Source organism: Heterodontus francisci, unplaced genomic scaffold, assembly GCF_036365525.1.
Source record: "Heterodontus francisci isolate sHetFra1 unplaced genomic scaffold, sHetFra1.hap1 HAP1_SCAFFOLD_59, whole genome shotgun sequence".
NCBI classification, from domain to species: domain Eukaryota; kingdom Metazoa; phylum Chordata; class Chondrichthyes; order Heterodontiformes; family Heterodontidae; genus Heterodontus; species Heterodontus francisci.
In genome coordinates this window covers 5,116,535-5,133,595 of record NW_027140758.1, presented here as the reverse complement: position 1 = coordinate 5,133,595, position 17,061 = coordinate 5,116,535, and the positions used below count along the sequence as shown (strand labels likewise).

Below are 17,061 nucleotides of genomic sequence, written 5' to 3'. Positions count from 1 at the left end.
GTTGCAGTATTCTGATCGGATCCGCTGTCCATTCACAGACTGATGAGCATCTGCGACCAGTTCGAACTGGATTCGGGAGCCAATGTTAACCATGGCAAGAGCGAGGCCATGTTCCTTGGAAACTGGGATGACCGATCCTTTGTCCCCTTCACTGTCAGGTCAGACTACCTGAAGATGCTGGGGATATGGTTTGTCAGGGCCGGGACGTGCACCAAAACCTGGGAGGAGCGAGTAGCCAGGGTACAACATAAACTGAGCAAGTGGGAGCAGCGATCTCTCTCTATTATGGGTAAGAACCTGGTCATCAGGTGCAAGGTGCTCACGTTGTTGCTGTAAGTGGCACAGGTCTGGCCCATACCCCACTCCTGTGCTGTGGCGATCACCCGAGCCATTTCCCGCTTTATCTGAAGACGCAAAATGGACAGGGTCCAGAGGGACACGATGTTCAAACCTCTGGATAAAGGCGAAAAAATGTACTCAACGTGGCCCTCAACCTGATGGCCGCCTTAGTATGTGGCTGCATCAAGCTGTGCGTAGAGCCCCAGTATGCAAACACCAAGTGTCACTACGTGCTGAGGTTCTATCTGACCCCGGTGTTGCGAAGGATGGATCTAGTGACATTGCCACGGAACGCTCCATCCAGTTGGACTGTGCGTTCGTGGAAATGTTTGTGTGGAAAAACACCTTTGACCACCAATCCATCAGGCAGTGGTCTGCACGGAATGTCCTCAAGTCTATTTTTGGAAAAGAAAAGTCTGGAAGAGGAAAGACCGGCGGGAAAGCTCGGTCCAAGGCCAAGTCTCGCTCCTCCCGGTCTGGACTGCAGTTCCTGGTGGGCCGTGTTCACAGGCTCCTGAGAAAGGGCAACTATGCTGAGCGTGTGGGTGCCGGAGCCCCGGTCTATCTGGCTGCTGTGCTCGAGTATCTGACCGCTGAAATCCTCGAGTTGGCCAGTAACGCGGCCCAGGACAACAAGAAGACCCGCAACATCATCAGACACCTACAGCTGGCTGTCCAGAATGACGAGGAGCTCACCAAGCTGCTGGGAGGGGTGACCATCACTCCGGGCTGGGTGCTGCCTAATATCTGGGGCATTCTGCTGCACAAGAAAACCAGCGCTCCGGGCACCAAAACCAAGGCAATCTGCCAGGATTTTATCAAATACCCAAAGGTTCTTTTCAGAGCCACCCACAGTATCATTCTTGTAAATCTCCTCTGTACTCTCTCCACAGCAATTATGTCCTTTCTGTAATGTGATGACCAGAACTGTACGCAATACTCCAGCTGTGGCCAAACCACCGTTTTAAACAGTTCTCGCATTACATCCCTGCTTTTGTCGACCAAGAAAGGAAAGCATTCCATATGCCTTCTTCACCACTCTATCTACCTATCCTGTCACTTTCAGGGACCTGTGGACATGCACTCCAAAGTCTCTCACTTCTTCTACCCATCTCAATATCTTCCCGTTTATTGTGTATTCCCTTGCTTTGTTTGCCCTGCCCAAATGCATTACCTCACACTTCTCCAGATTGAATTCTATTTGCCATTTTACTGCCCACTCAACTAATCCATTCATCTCATTCTGAAGTCGACAGCCATCCTCCTCACTATCAATTACACGGTCAATTTTTGTGTCATCAGCAAATTTCCCAATCATAGCTCCCACATTTAATTCCAAATAATTATTTTTTTTTAAAGAGATACAGCACTGAAACAGGCCCTTCGGCCCACCGAGTCTGTGCCGACCATCAACCATCCATGTTATACTAATCCTATACTAATTCCATATTCCTACCACATCCCCACCTGTCTCTCTACTTCCCTACCACCTACCTAGGGACAATTTATAATGGCCAATTAACCTATCAACCAGCAGGTTTTTGGCATGTGGGAGGAAACTGGAGCACCCAGAGGAAACCCACACAGACACAGGGAGAACTTACATACTCCACACAGGCAGTACCCAGAATTGAACCCGGGTCGCTGGAGCTGTGAGGCTGCGGGGCTAACCGCTGCGCCACTGTGCTGCCCGTGTGGTAACATACACCACAAACAGCAAGGGACCCAACACTGAACCCTGTGGAACGCCACTGAAAACCGCTTTCCATTCGCAAAAACATCCATTGACTACTATCCTTTGTTTTCTGCCACTGAGTCAATTTTGGATCCAACCTGCCACATTCCCCTGTATCCCATGGGCTTTCATTTTACTGACCAGACTGCCATGTGGGACCTTATCAAATGCCTTACTAAAATCCATGTAAACCACATCCACCGCACTATCCTCATCAATGTTCCTTGTTACTTCCTCAAAAAACTCAATCAAGTTAGTGAGACATGACCTTCCCTTAACAAATCCATGCTGACTATACCTGATTAATCCATGTCTTTCCAAGTGGTAGTTTATCCTGTCCCTCAGAATTGATTCGAATAATTTACCCACCACTGAGGTCAGACTTACCACATCCTTTTAAAATAATAGTACAACGTTCGCAGACCTCCAATCCTCCGGCACCTCCCCCATATCCAGTGAGGATTTGAAGATGATCCTCAGCGCATCCACTATTTACTCCTTGGCTTCCCTTAACAACCTCAGATGCAAACCATCTGGCCCTGGTGATTTATTCATTTTCAAAGATGTCAGACCCTCTAGTACTTCCACTCTCATTATGTTTATCGTATCTAATATTTCACACTCCTCTTCTTTTACTACACTGTCTGCATCATCCCTCTCCTTTGTGAAGGCAGAGACAAAAAACTCATTAAGAACCCCGTCCACATCTTCTGGATCTACACAGAAGTTCCCTTGTACATCTCTGATAGGCCATACCCTTTCCTTAGTTATCCTCTTGCTCTTAATGGACTGATAAAACATCTTTGGGTTTCCTTCAAGCAGTTGTATCCAGTCCACATCCACCAAATCACCTCTCAGTTTTGTAAAATTTGCCTTCCCCCAATTTCGAACTTTTACTTTTAGAGCTGCCCTGCCATTACTTAGCTTTACAAACTCATTATTGCTCGTGTAATAAGTGTAATAAGTAGAATAATTTACCAGTTACTCACCGATCAGCTTCTTCCCCTGTACCATGGAGGCTGAAAAGGCAGAAGAGAAGAGACCAAAGAGCACCTCCTTCCCCTAGTCAGTGAAGTCCCTCACACATCAACTCACAGCTTTACACTCTGTCCAAACAGCACTTTCTAATCAGTAATTATTCATAAATTACACTAACTAAAACATTAGCAACCTAACCAATTACAAGGTCGCTATTTGAGGGTTTTTAAACAAAGAGAACAAAGAACAAGAACAAAGATAATTACAGCACAGGAACAGGCCCTTCGGCCCTCCAAGCCTGCGCCGATCCAGATCCTCTCTCTAAACATGTCGCCTATTTTCTAAGGTTCTGTATCTCTTTTCTTCCTGCCCATTCATGTATCTGTCTAGATACATCTTAAAAGACTCCATCGTGCCCGCATCTACCACCTCCGCTGGCAATGCGTTCCAGGTGCCCACCACCTTCTGCGTAAAGAACTTTCCACGCATATCCCCCCTAAACTTTGCCCCTTTCACTTTGAACTCGTGTCCTCTAGTAATTGAAACCCCCACTCTGGGAAAAAGCCTCTTGCTATCCACCCTGTCTATACCTCTCATGATTTTGTACACCTCAATCAGGTCCCCCCTCAACCTCCGTCTTTCTAATGAAAATAATCCTAATCTGCTCAACCTCTCTTCATAGCTAGCGCCCTCCATACCAGGCAACATCCTGGTGAACCTCCTCTGCACCCTCTCCAAAGCATCCACATCCTTTTGATAATGTGGCGACCAGAACTGTACGCAGTATTCCAAATGTGGCCGAACCAAAGTCCTATACAACTGTAACATGACCTGCCAACTCTTGTACTCAATGCCCCGTCCGATGAAGGAAAGCATGCCGTATGCCTTCTTGACCACTCTATTTACCTGCGTTGCCACCTTCAGGGAACAGTGGACCTGAACACCCAAATCTCTCTGGACATCAATTTTCCCCAGGACTTTTCCATTTACTGTATAGTTCACTCTTGAATTGGATCTTCCAAAATGCATCACCTCGCATTTGCCCTGATTGAACTCCATCTGCCATTTCTCTGCCCAACTCTCCAATCTATCTATATTCTGCTGTATTCTCTGACAGTCCCCTTCACTATCTGCTACTCCACCAATCTTAGTGTCGTCTGCAAATTTGCTAATCAGTCCACCTATACTTTCCTCCAAATCATTAATGTATATCACAAACAACAGTGGTCCCAGCACGGATCCCTGTGGAACACCACTGGTCACACGTCTCCATTTTGAGAAACTCCCTTCTACTGCTACTCTCTGTCTCCTGTTGCCCAGCCAGTTCTTTATCCATCTAGCTAGTACACCTTGGACCCCAAGCGCCTTCACTTTCTCCATCAGCCTGCCATGGGAAACCTTATCAAACGCCTTACTGAAGTCCATGTATATGACATCGACAGCCCTTCCCTCATCAATCAACTTTGTCACTTCCTCAAAGAATTCTATTAAGTTGGTAAGACATGACCTTCCCTGCACAAAACCATGTTGCCTATCACTGATGAGCCCATTTTCTTCCAAATGGGAATAGATCCTATCCCTCAGTATCTTCTCCAGCAGCTTCCCTACCACTGACGTCAGGCTCACCGGTCTATAATTACCTGGATTATCCCTGCTACCCTTCTTAAACAAGGGGACAACATTAGCAATTCTCCAGTCCTCCGGGACCTCACCCGTGTTTAAGGATGCTGCAAAGATATCTGTTAAGGCCCCAGCTATTTCCTCTCTCGCTTCCCTCAGTAACCTGGGATAGATCCCATCCGGACCTGGGGACTTGTCCACCTTAATGCCCTTTAGAATACCCAACACTTCCTCCCTCCTTATGCCGACTTGACCTAGAGTAATCAAACATCTGTTCCTAACCTCAACATCCGTCATGTCCCTCTCCTCGGTGAATACCGATGCAAAGTACTCGTTTAGAATCTCACCCATTTTCTCTGAGTCCAAGCATAACATTCCTCCTTTGTCCTTTAGTGGGCCAATCCTTTCTCTAGTTACCCTCTTTCTCCTTATATATGAATAAAAGGCTTTGGGATTTTCCTTAACCCTGTTTGCTAAAGATATTTCATGACGCCTTTTAGCCCTCTTAATTCCTCGTTTCAGATTGGTCCTACATTCCCGATATTCTTTCAAAGCTTCGTCTTTCATCAGCCGCCTTGACCTAATGTATGCTTCCTTTTTCCTCTTAGCTAGTTTCACAATTTCACCTGTCATCCATGGTTCCCTAATCTTGCCCTTTCTATCCCTCATTTTTACAGGAACATGTCTCTCCTGCGCGCTAATCAACCTCTCTTTAAAAGCCTCCCACATATCACATGTGGATTTACCTTCAAACAGCTGCTCCCAATCTACATTTCCCAGCTCCTGCAGAATTTTGGTATAGTTGGCCTTCCCCCAATTTAGCACTCTTCCTTTAGGACCACTCTCGTCTTTGTCCATGAGTATTTTAAAGCTTACGGAATTGTGATCACTATTCCCAAAGTAGTCCCCTACTGAAACTTCAACAACCTGGCCGGGCTCATTCCCCAACACCAGGTCCAGTATGGCCCCTTCCCGAGTTGGACTATTTACATACTGCTCTAGAAAACCCTCCTGGATGCTCCTTACAAATTCTGCTCCATCTGGACCTCTAACACTAAGCGAATCCCAGTCAATGTTGGGAAAATTAAAATCTCCTATCACCACCACCCTGTTGCTCCTACATCTTTCCATAATCTGTTTACATATTTGTACCTCTATCTCACGCTCGCTGTTGGGAGGCCTGTAGTACAGCCCCAACATTGTTACCGCACCCTTCCTATTTCTGAGTTCTGTCCATATTGCCTCACTGCTCGAGTCCTCCATAGTGCCCTCCTTCAGCACAGCTGTGATATCCTCTTTGACCAGCAATGCAACTCCTCCACCCCTTTTACCTCCCTCTCTATCCCGCCTGAAGCATCGATATCCTGGGATATTTAGTTGCCAATCATGCCCTTCCCTCAACCAAGTCTCAGTAATAGCAATAACATCATACTCCCAGGTACTAATCCAAGCCCTAAGTTCATCTGCCTTACCTACTACACTTCTTGCATTAAAACAAATGCACCTCAGACCACCAGTCCCTTTATATTCATCATCTGCACCTTGCCTGCTCTTCCCCTTAGTCACACTGACTTCATTATCTAGTTCCTTACAGGCTTTTGTTACTACCTCCTTACTGTCAACTGACCTCAATTGGTTCCCATCCCCCTGCCACATTAGTTTAAACCCTCCCCAACAGCGTTAGCAAAAGCACCTCCAAGGACATTGGTTCCAGTCCGGCCCAGGTGTAGACCGTCCAATTTGTAATAGTCCCACCTCCCCCAGAACCGGTCCCAATGTCCCAAAAATCTGACCCCTCCTTCCTGCACCATCTCTCAAGCCACGCATTCATCCTGACTATTCTTTCATTTTTACTCAGACTATCTCGTGGCACTGGTGGTAATCCTGAGATTACTACCTTTGAGGTCCTACTTTTTAACTTGGCTCCTAACTCCCTAAACTCTGCATGTAGGACCTCATCCCGTTTTTTTACCTATATCATTAGTGCCTATGTGCACAATGACAACTGGCTGTTCACCCTCCCCCTTTAGAATGTTCTGCAGCCGATCTGAGACGTCCCTGACCCGTGCACCTGGGAGGCAACATACCATTCGGGAGCCTCGTTTTCGACCACAGAACCGCCTATCTACTCCCCTTACAATCGAATCCCCTACGACTATAGCCCTTCCACTCTTTTTCCCGCCCTTCGGAACAGCAGAGCCAGCCACGGTGCCATGGACCTGGCTACTGCTGCCTTCCCCTGGTGAGCCATCTCCCTCAACAGTATCCAAAACGGTATACTTGTTTTGGAGGGAGATGACCGCAGGGGACTCCTGCGCTGCCTTCCTGCTCTTTCTCTGCCTTTTGGTCACCCATTCCCTTTCTCCCTCAGCAATCCTAATCTGCGGTGTGACCAATTCACTAAACGTGCTATCCACGACCTCCTCAGCATCGCGCATGCTCCAAAGTGAGTCCATCCGCAGCTCGAGAGCCGTCATGCGGTCTAACAAGAGCTGCAGCTGGACACACTTCCTGCACGTGAAGGAGTCAGGGTCATCAGCCATGTCCCTGAGCTCCCACATTGAGCAAGAGGAGCATGATACGGGTCTGAGATCTCCTGCCATTTTTAATCTTAAGTTTAAACTTAGTTAAATGAAAAAGGAACGAAAAGTTTTTACCAATCACAATAAAACCAGAGAAATCGAAAAAGCCTTACCTTATAAACACCCCACCGAGTCCTTTTTTTTGGTTAGAGGAGGAGGGCGGGTGGGAGACACTACAAGTGTGGTGTCTCGGGTTCAGAAACCGCCCAAATATATAGTGTTTTACTTACCCAGCAGCCCCCTGGCCTCCGCCGAAAAACAAAAGGAAATTAAATTTACTTTCAAACGGACTTTCCCAGCTGCTCACTCGCTCACACGCTGCTCCCGAAAAAGCTGCTGCACTGAAAGGAAAGTTATTTTAAACCGCCCAAATATATAGTGTTTTACTTACCCAGCAGCCCCCTGGCCTCCGCCGAAAAACAAAAGGAAATTAAATTTACTTTCAAACGGACTTTCCCAGCTGCTCACTCGCTCACACGCTGCTCCCGAAAAAGCTGCTGCACTGAAAGGAAAGTTATTTTAAACCGCCCAAATATATAGTGTTTTACTTACCCAGCAGCCCCCTGGCCTCCGCCGAAAAACAAAAGGAAATTAAATTTACTTTCAAACGGTCTTTCCCAGCTGCTCACTCGCTCACACGCTGCTCCCGAAAAAGCTGCTGCACTGAAAGGCAGGTTTTTTCCCTATCCCAAAGGCTCTTTTCAGATCCACCCACAGTATCTGAAAGGGCTTATTACTGTCTGAAGTCTGCTGTACCCACACCTCTGTCTATCCCTCTTCATCTAGAACAACCAGCGTCATCTTCCATTCCTTTCACCATCATGTGTTTAACTCGCTTCTCCTTATAGACAGTCAGATATCAATGTAATAATGAAATGATTTGTGTCAGTGCTGGCCATTTCCCTGTCCTGATTTCAGACCCCACTCTGGACACTTGTTTCCCATTCCAGGACCTTCTTGTATTAATATTCAGCACCACCTGTCACTCAGAAACTTGTTTCAATGAACCGATCCTTTTACTGAACTTCCAACTGCTGCTGTCTATTTTTCGAGGGAAAGAGCAGCTCACTGTGTAAGGATGTGAGGGGAATGTAACCCGGCTGCTGGTGAGAAGGTCCCGTCTTCTCAATCAAAAGCCTTTTATTTTACTTCAGTGATTCCCAGATTCCCAGCTGGTCTGTTGAGGATTTTGTTTTCACAGAAATTGCTTGTTAAATACAAATCTGATTCCAACATGTCAGTAACAGGACAGAATGGGAACCTTTTAAAAGGATGAAGCAACTATTTCAGTGGCTTCTCACTGTCCCCCTGAAGCCTGTGTGAAGGGGAATTACCAATAGTCTGTAATTTATTACTTCCACACTGAGTTTGAGTTATTTGTCGTGTGAAAGATTGCTGAACGGAGTCTTTTACTGTCAGTTACGGATGAGAAGTTGACGAAAATTGGCAAAATAAAGCTGTTCATAAAATAGCACCAGCAATTTGAGTCGGTAAAAGCAAAATTGTGTTTTAAAAGTTTATTTAAACCGCTACGGGAAAATAGATTTTTATGTACTTTTCCAGTCGATCACTTCTTTTCCACAGTGAAATTGGCGGCTTTCACAAATTCAAATATTCTGCCAGGTTGACAGGTTCAACCAATGATTTTTTGTATTTTGTGCTTCGAGGTTCTCTGATTGAAACAGTTCTGAAAGCTAATGGCCGTGTGGCTTAATGGATAAAGCATCTGACTTCGGTATATGCGATGATATCATCAGAAGAATGCAGGTTCGAGTCCTGCCACGTTCATTTTGACCCAAAGGGATGATGCAGGGCTTTGGGGATCAAGTCGGGGACTGAACAGATTGGAAACCCGACATGGACTTGATGGGGCGAATGGCCTCCTCATGTGCTGTCACTGACTTTATGAGAAGAGGGTGACCAATCAGAAGTGGGTTGGGGTGACAGCGGGCTCAAACTGCAGGAATTCCAGGTCCCTGAATGACTGAGCTGAAACTGATCAGTTTCACTGCAGGAAACACCGTCTCGGGGGAAATAACTTCACAAATAATTCCATTTGACTAATTATTCAATTAAAAAACAATGGGCAGATGTAAAGGTGTGATGTTACTTTTCACTGTGAGGGGAGAATCCACCATCTGGGTAAATCAGCAACTTTATAACATCGTCTGTACGTTTGATAAAGAAACGATGAAAACTCTCCCCATGACCCTGGTGTGGTGGAAAGGCTCAATTCAGAGATTGGAATATAACGAGAGCACAACATAAATCATGAACTGTTATTTCCGGCATAAAACACACCCCAGCTCCCGTTCCCAGGTCACTGCTGTCCCTATGAGGCGGTGGGTGAATCTGAAAAGAGACTTTGTTTTGTGTTTCTGCAGGAAAACCACAAAGATCCTCGTAGGCAGTGAAACTCATCTTCCCAGAATCTCCATACCAGATTGAAACAGAAAACACAAAGACAGTGAGAAAGTTCCAGAGAGTTACTGAGCATTAAAACCAATGAAATAAACCAATTCTAGAGAGATGTTGGTGCAGCTTTTTCAAAGAGATTGTGGGTGGCTCTTAAAAGACCCGTTGTGTTTCGAGTGTTTTCACTACATGGTGGAGTTTTACTTGGAGTTGATGTATTTGGTCACTCACTTTGTCCCTTCTCACATTCCGAGGGCTTTGTTGGGTGGAAATGTTTCTTCAGGCAGTTTCAACAGCTTTGAGCCGACTTTGAGTCAGAAACCAGAAATGGGAGTACAGGACACAGACAAGGAATTGAGGCTGAACCTTTATAAATCTCACTGGTTATAGGCCTCAGTTAGAGCGTTGTGTCTAATTCCATGCTCCACACTTTAGCAGGAATGTCTAGGCCTTAGAGAGGGTGCAGAGGAGATTTACTAGAATGTATCAGAGATGCAGGAATTCAGCTAAGTATAAATGGCTCCATCATTTAGGACTGAGAAGAGGAGAATTTTTTTTCACTCAAAGCATTGTGAATCTTTGGAATTCTCTACGCACAGTGGTTAGCACCGCAGCCTCACAGCTCCAGTGACCTCGGTTCCGTTCAGGGTATTGCCTGTGCGGAGTTTGCAAGTTTTCTCTGTGACCGCGTGGGTTTCCGCCGGGTGCTCCAGTTTCCTCCCACAGCCAAAGACTTGCAGGTAGATAGGTAAATTGACCATTGTAAATTGCCCCTGGTGCAGATAGGTCGTAGGAGAATGGTGGGAATGTGGTAGGGAATATGAATGAATGGAGGATTAGTATAAATGGGTGGTTGTTGGTCGGCAAAGACTCGGTGGGCCGAAGGGCCTTTTTCAGTGCTGTATCTCTCTGTGACTCTAGAGATGTGGATGCTCAATCATTGGGTATCTCCAAGAGAGAGATCGATAGGTTTTTGGATACGAAGGGAATCAAGGGATCTGTGCTCGTGTGGTAAGATGGAGTTGATGTAGGAGATCAGCTGTGATCTTATTGAATGGCAGAGCTATTTCGACGGGCCGAATGGCCTACTCCTATTTTTTATGTAAAGTTCCATTCCTCTCAGGGAATATTTTATTTTCAAAAAGAGAAATACTGCACGCACTGGAAATCTGAATAATAACAGAAGATTCTGGAAACACTCAGCAGTTCCAGCAGTATCTGTGTAGAGAGGAAGGTAGGAGCAATGTTTCAGGTCTATAGAAGGGTCACAGAACTGGACCACTAACCCGAGCTTCTCTTCTCCACAGTTGTTTCTGGACTGGCTGAATGTTTTCAGTATTTTAGGCTTTTTCTTGCTGTATTTCATCCATTTCCCATTTGACTATTTGCTGTGAAAATTTCAGCGTTGTGCTCAGTTCTTTGTGTAGTTAGGTTTTCTTTATTTGAAGTAATGTAAATAGTATCCTGAAATGAATTTGCCAAACGGTTGGGCAAATTGTGACAACCAGTTTTTGAGCAAGTTCTCCACATGCACAGTGAAGGATTCCTTCACATTTGTGAAGACCATACAGGACTTGCAAATCGATAGCAATGCCGTGTCCATGTGTTCATTTGACATTGCTAGCCTATTCACCAATGTACCACTTCAGGAAGCCATAGATATTTGCACTGCAGTGCTATATCATGGTGATCTAGACCCGTCACCATTGTGTGAATCAGTATTCATTGAACTTATGAACTCGGCAACTTGCACAGTTGAGTTCACTTTTATTGACACCATGTATCGCTGGTGTTGCCATGGGATCCCCTCTCGGCCCAGCTCTCACAAACATCTTTGTTGGATTCCATGACAAACCTGTTTTTCAGGGAATGACACCTAACCTCCGACCTCTTGCATATTTCCAATATGTAGATGATACGTTTGCTATATTTGAATCCGCAGCTGCGTGAAATAATTTCCTTGCACGTCTTCATGGGCTCCATCCTACACTCAAATTCACCTTTGGAATGGAGCTGTCAAATGAGTTCCCTTTCCTTGATGTACTAGTTGAGAAATCTGCTAAGGGGTTTTCTACCACGGTCTACCGCAAACCTACCTTCACTGGTCAATACACGCGTTGGGATTATTACAGTTCCACGCGCTATAAGATTGGTCTTATCAGCAACCTCATAAATAGGGCTGAGCCATTTGCTCACCATGCAAGCTTGTTGCTGAAATAGGGCGAATCAAAGACATCCTGCATTACAATGGCTACACTGATCAGATCATTTCTCACTGCATATCACACAAACTTATAAACGGGCTGAAGGCTGTCATTTTGAGCCCTGGAAAGTGCCCAGTCTCCCTCAAATTACCCTGGAAAGGTAATATATCCCCAGTATTTGAGTAACAGGTGAAGCGAGCTGTTTCCTGCTGGAACGATGCAGGAGCAACAAGTGTGGTGTTCGCCACTCACAGGATGCTGCTGTCAAGCAAAAGAGACGTCCTTCCTATCACACAAATAAGTAACGTGATTTATGAATTTCAATACCAGTGTGATGCTAGGTTTCGAGACCGTACATCCCGAAACTGGCGGATTGTATCAAATAACATGTCCCTTCCGCAGTTCGCAATGGGCCCTACCCAACCAACCCGTGCTTGCAAAACCCAAAACACAGTATCCAACATGAGATGTGATTCCACAATAGGACAACATTTGCAAAATATTTCTCAGTGTGCTAAGAATTACACTGACAACCGATTTAAGACTGTCAGTCGGGCTCGCAGTGTGGTGCACTGGTGTGTACTATAAACTACATATATTAATACACAGGGCCCTGTTCTTTGCAGATAGAAAGAACATGAACACACATTGTGCCAGTTTCAGCTAAACAAAATAAGTGACAGCCATTCACTGGCTCATTCCACAGGGCAATGCCTTGACCAATCAGAGTTCACTTGCCAACCAATCAGCACTCTCTTCTCATACAGAAGAAAGTTGGTGTTTTCCCTTAAATTGGTACTCTTGTGGATTGCCCTGCTGAGTGCAAGACGAAAACAACTGGCTACCAAATTTTGGACAACATGTCACTATTTTAACGAAATGATTACTTTTATTTTCAATATAAAAATATAAAGCAATATGAGTGTAACATTTACAGACAAATTCTATTGCCTCACATTGCCTGATTCTTTCACACTGACAGACTATGTGAACTACTGTCCCGATTTTGCAGTTCTCACTTCCAGTTAGCAAATGTCAGCAATCTGTGATACAGTGCAGTTTACAGACCAGACCGTCAATCACAACATGCAATAATTGTTCAGCTTCTGTTGGACTGGTCGGATTTAGAAATACTAGGAATTGAGATGAGCTGTTATTGCATTTAATTATTTGTTTCATGGGATGTGGACGTCGCCAGCCAGGTCAGCATTTATTGTCCATCCCTAATTGCCCATGAGAAGGTGGTGGTGAGCTTCCTTCTTGAACCACTGCAGTCCATGTGGGGTAGGTACACCCACAGTGCTATTAGGAAGGGAGTTCCAGGAATTTTACCCAGCGACAGTGAAGGAATAGCGATATAGTTCCAAGTCAGGATGATGTGTAGCTTGGAGGAGAACTTTCAGGTGGTGGTATTCCCATGCATCTGCTGCCCTTGTCCATCTAGGCAGTAGAGGATGCAGGTTTGGAAGGTGCTGCCTGAGTAGCCTTGGTGCATTGTTGCAGTGCATCTTGTAGATGGTACACACTGCTGCCACTGTACGTCAGTGGTGAAGGGAGTGAATGTTGTGGACGAGGTGCCAATCAAGCATGTTGTTTTGTCCTGGATGGTGTCGAGCTTCCTGAATGTTGTTGGAGCTGCACCCATCCGGGCAAGTGGATAGTATTCCATCACACTCCAGACTTGTGCCTTGTAAATGGTGGACACGCTTGGGGAGTCAGGAGGTGAGTTACTCACCGCATGATTCCTACCCTCTGACCAGCTCATGTAGTCACACTATTTATAAGGCTACTCCAGTTCAGTTTCTGGTCAATGGGAACCCCCAGGAAGTTGATAGTGGGGGACTCAGCGATCGTAATGCTGTTGAATGTCAATGGGAGATCGTTAGATTCTCTCTTGTTCGAGATGGTCATTGCCTGGCACTTGTGTGGCGCGAATGTTACTTGCCACTTATCAGCCCAAGCCTGGATATTGTCCAGGTCTTGCTGCATTTCTACATGGACTGCTTCAGTATCTGAGGAGTCGCAAATGGTGCTAAATTTTGCAATCATCAGTGAACATCCCCATTTCTGACCTTATGATTGAAGGAAGGTCACTGATGAAGTAGTGAAGAAGGTTGGGCCAAGGATACTACCCTAAGGAACTCCAGTAGTAATGTCCTGGAGCTGAGATGATTGACCTCCAACAATCACAACCATTTTCCTTTGTGCTAGGTACGATTCCAACCAGTGGAGAGTTTTCCTCTTGATTCCCATTGACTCCAGTTTTGCTCTGGCTCCTTGATGCCATTCTCAGTCAAATGCTACTTTGATGTCAAGGGCAGACACTCTCACCTCACCTCTTTTGTCCTTGTTTGAACCAAGGCTGTAATGAGGTCAGGAGCTGAATGGCCCTGGCGGAACCCAACCGAGCGTCACTGAACAGGTTATTGCAAAGCAAGTGCCACTTGATATCACTGTCGATGACATCTTCCATCACTATACTGATGATTGAGAGTAGACTGATGCGGCAGCAATTGGCTGGGTTGGACTTGTCCTGCTATTTGTGTACAGGACATACCTGGGCAATTTTCCACATTGCCGGGTAGATGCCAGTGTTGTAGCTGTACTGGAACAGCTTGGCTAGGGGCGCGACAAGTTCTGGAGCACAGGACTTCAGTACTATTGCCGGAATATTGTCAGGGCCCGTAGCCTTTGCTGTATCCAGTGCCTTCAGTCGTTTCTTGATATCACGTTGAGTGAATCGAATTGGATGAAGACTGGCATCTGTGATGCTGGGGACTTCAGAAGGAGGCCGAGATGGATCATCAACCCGGCACTTCTGGCTGAAGATTGTTTCAGATTCTTCATCCTTGTCTTTTGCACTGATGTGCTGGGCTCCCCCATCATTGAGGTTGGGGATATTTGTGGAGCCACCTCCTCCTGTTGGTTGTTTAATTGTCCACCACCATTCATCATTGGATGTGGCAGGGTGTAGATCTGATCCGTTGGTTGTGGGATCACTTAGCCCTGTCTATTACATGCTGCTTCTGCTGTTTGGCATGAAAGTAGTCCTGGGCTGTAGCTTCATCAGGCTGATGCCTCATTTCAAGGTATGCCTGGTGCTACTCCTCACATGCCCTCCTGCACTCTTCATTGAATTAGGGTTGATCCCCCAGCTTGTAGGTAATGTTAGAGTGGGGGAATATGCCGGGCCATGAGGTTATAGAATGTGGTTGACTACAATTCTGCTGCTGCTAATGGTCCACAGCACCTCATGGATGCCCAGTTATACATTGCTAGATCTGTTCAAAATCTATCCCATTTAGCACAGTGGGAGTGGCACACAACACGATAGAGGGTATCCTCAATGTGAAGACAGGACTTCATCTCCACAAGGACTGTGCAGTGGTCAATCCTACCAATACTGTCATGGACTGATGCATCTGCGGCAGGCAGATTGGTGAGGATGAGGTCAAGTATGTTTTTCCCTCTTGTTAGTTCCCTCATCACCTACTGCAGACCCAATCGAGCAGCTATGTCCGTTAGGACTCGGCCAGCATGGTCAGTAGTGGTGCTACCGAGCCACTCACGGTGATGGACATTGAAATCCCCCAGGCAGACTACATTCTGTGCCCTTGCCACCCTCAGTGCTCCCTCCAAGTGGTGTTCATCAGTCTCTCGCTGTCTCTTGCTGGTTTGCTCAGTACCTTTCTCTGTACCTTTCAAAACGTCAAAGGGTCACTGACCCGAAACGTTGACTCTGCTTCTCTTTCCACAGATGCTGCCAGACCTGCTGAGTGATTCCAGCATTTCTTGTTTTTGTTTCAGATTTCCAGCATCCGCAGTATTTTGCTTTTACCTTTCTCTGTCTGTTCATTTCTGGGTCCTGATAATCTCTTCCTGGTTTTCTGTGTGTCTTTCTCTTTCTGTTCCTTTCTGGGTCCTGATAATCTCTACCCGGTTTTCTGTGTCTTTCTCTGTCTGTTCCTTTCTGGGTCCTGATAATCTCTTCCTGGTTTTCTGTGTGTCTTTCTCTGCCTGCCTCATTGTCGGTGCTGTTACTCTGTGTCCTTGTGTCATTGTGCAGTGAGGGTGAGTCCGTCAGCACGTGTGTTGCTGAGTCCGGGATTCTTGAGTAATCCGACTCCAATCCTATTTTTATAAAAACAGTGGGGAAATGAACATATTTCACTAACAGGCAGCTACAATTTAAAACAGCAGCGGAAGCGTGCTGGGCCCATAACCCAGAGATTGATAGATCGAAACCATTCTCTGCTATTTATGCTTAGTAATAATACAAACAGTTCACTTTCAAAACGTCAAGTATTTACCCATCATAACAAGATGCTTCCAAAGACACTCTATTGCAATCAACTTTTTCCTTCCAGTGAACACATCAATCAGCAACAACTCACTTTTGCTCACACGAACACAAGCTGCAAACACGGACCAGCCGAGTCTCTCCCACTTTGTCAACCCCTTCCTGCAGAGCCTCCGCTCCACCACTAAATGGTGATGTTGGCCACAATAAAACCAGGGCAAATGGTCACACTGAGGAGACGGTCAGTCACAGAAAATAAAGCAGTAACAGGGAAAACCTTTACACAACAACAGGGTACATCTTTACACAACAGAAAACATATTTACACACCAGGAAATACCTTTAGACAACAGGGAGAATACAATCACGTTTCTCCATCTCAGTCTCGTTGTCTCTCTCTCTCTGTCCCTCAGTTTTGCTTCCTCACAGTCTATTGGTTTACTGTGTGTTTTTCTCTCTGTCCCGTTGTCGATTGTGTGACTCAGCGTCTTTGTAACATTGTGTAGCCAGGTTGAGCCTCCCAACACCTGTGTTGCTGTAATAAAAACAGAAAATGCTGGAAATGCTCAGTCGGTCTGGCAGCATCTGTGGAGAAAGAAACAGTTAACAGTTCATGTCTGTTTCCTTAGCTCACATTAACTTTGTTCTCTCTCCACAGATGCTGCCAGACCTGCTGACCATTTCAAGCATTTTCTGTTTATGTTTCAGATTTCCAGCATCTGCAGTATTTTGCTTTTGTATGTGTGTTGCTATGTCTGGGACTGTTTGAGTGCAATGCTATTGCTTTGTAAACAGCGTTGAAACAAACATTTATCTCGCTAACACACAGCACTAATACACAGCTGGATATAAACAGCAGCCTGCAGCAGAGGGCGAAGTGGAAGTTTA

At 45.7% G+C, this 17,061-nt stretch overlaps 1 non-coding gene across 1 annotated transcript; it reads left to right on the top strand.

The window, feature by feature from the left end:
- Window positions 1-8,953: 8,953 nt before the first annotated feature.
- trnar-ucg (transfer RNA arginine (anticodon UCG)) lies at window positions 8,954-9,042 on the top strand. The gene is given in 2 exon segments: window positions 8,954-8,990; window positions 9,007-9,042. It is a non-coding gene; the product is annotated as a tRNA-Arg (tRNA).
- The last annotated feature ends 8,019 nt before the right edge of the window (window positions 9,043-17,061 follow it).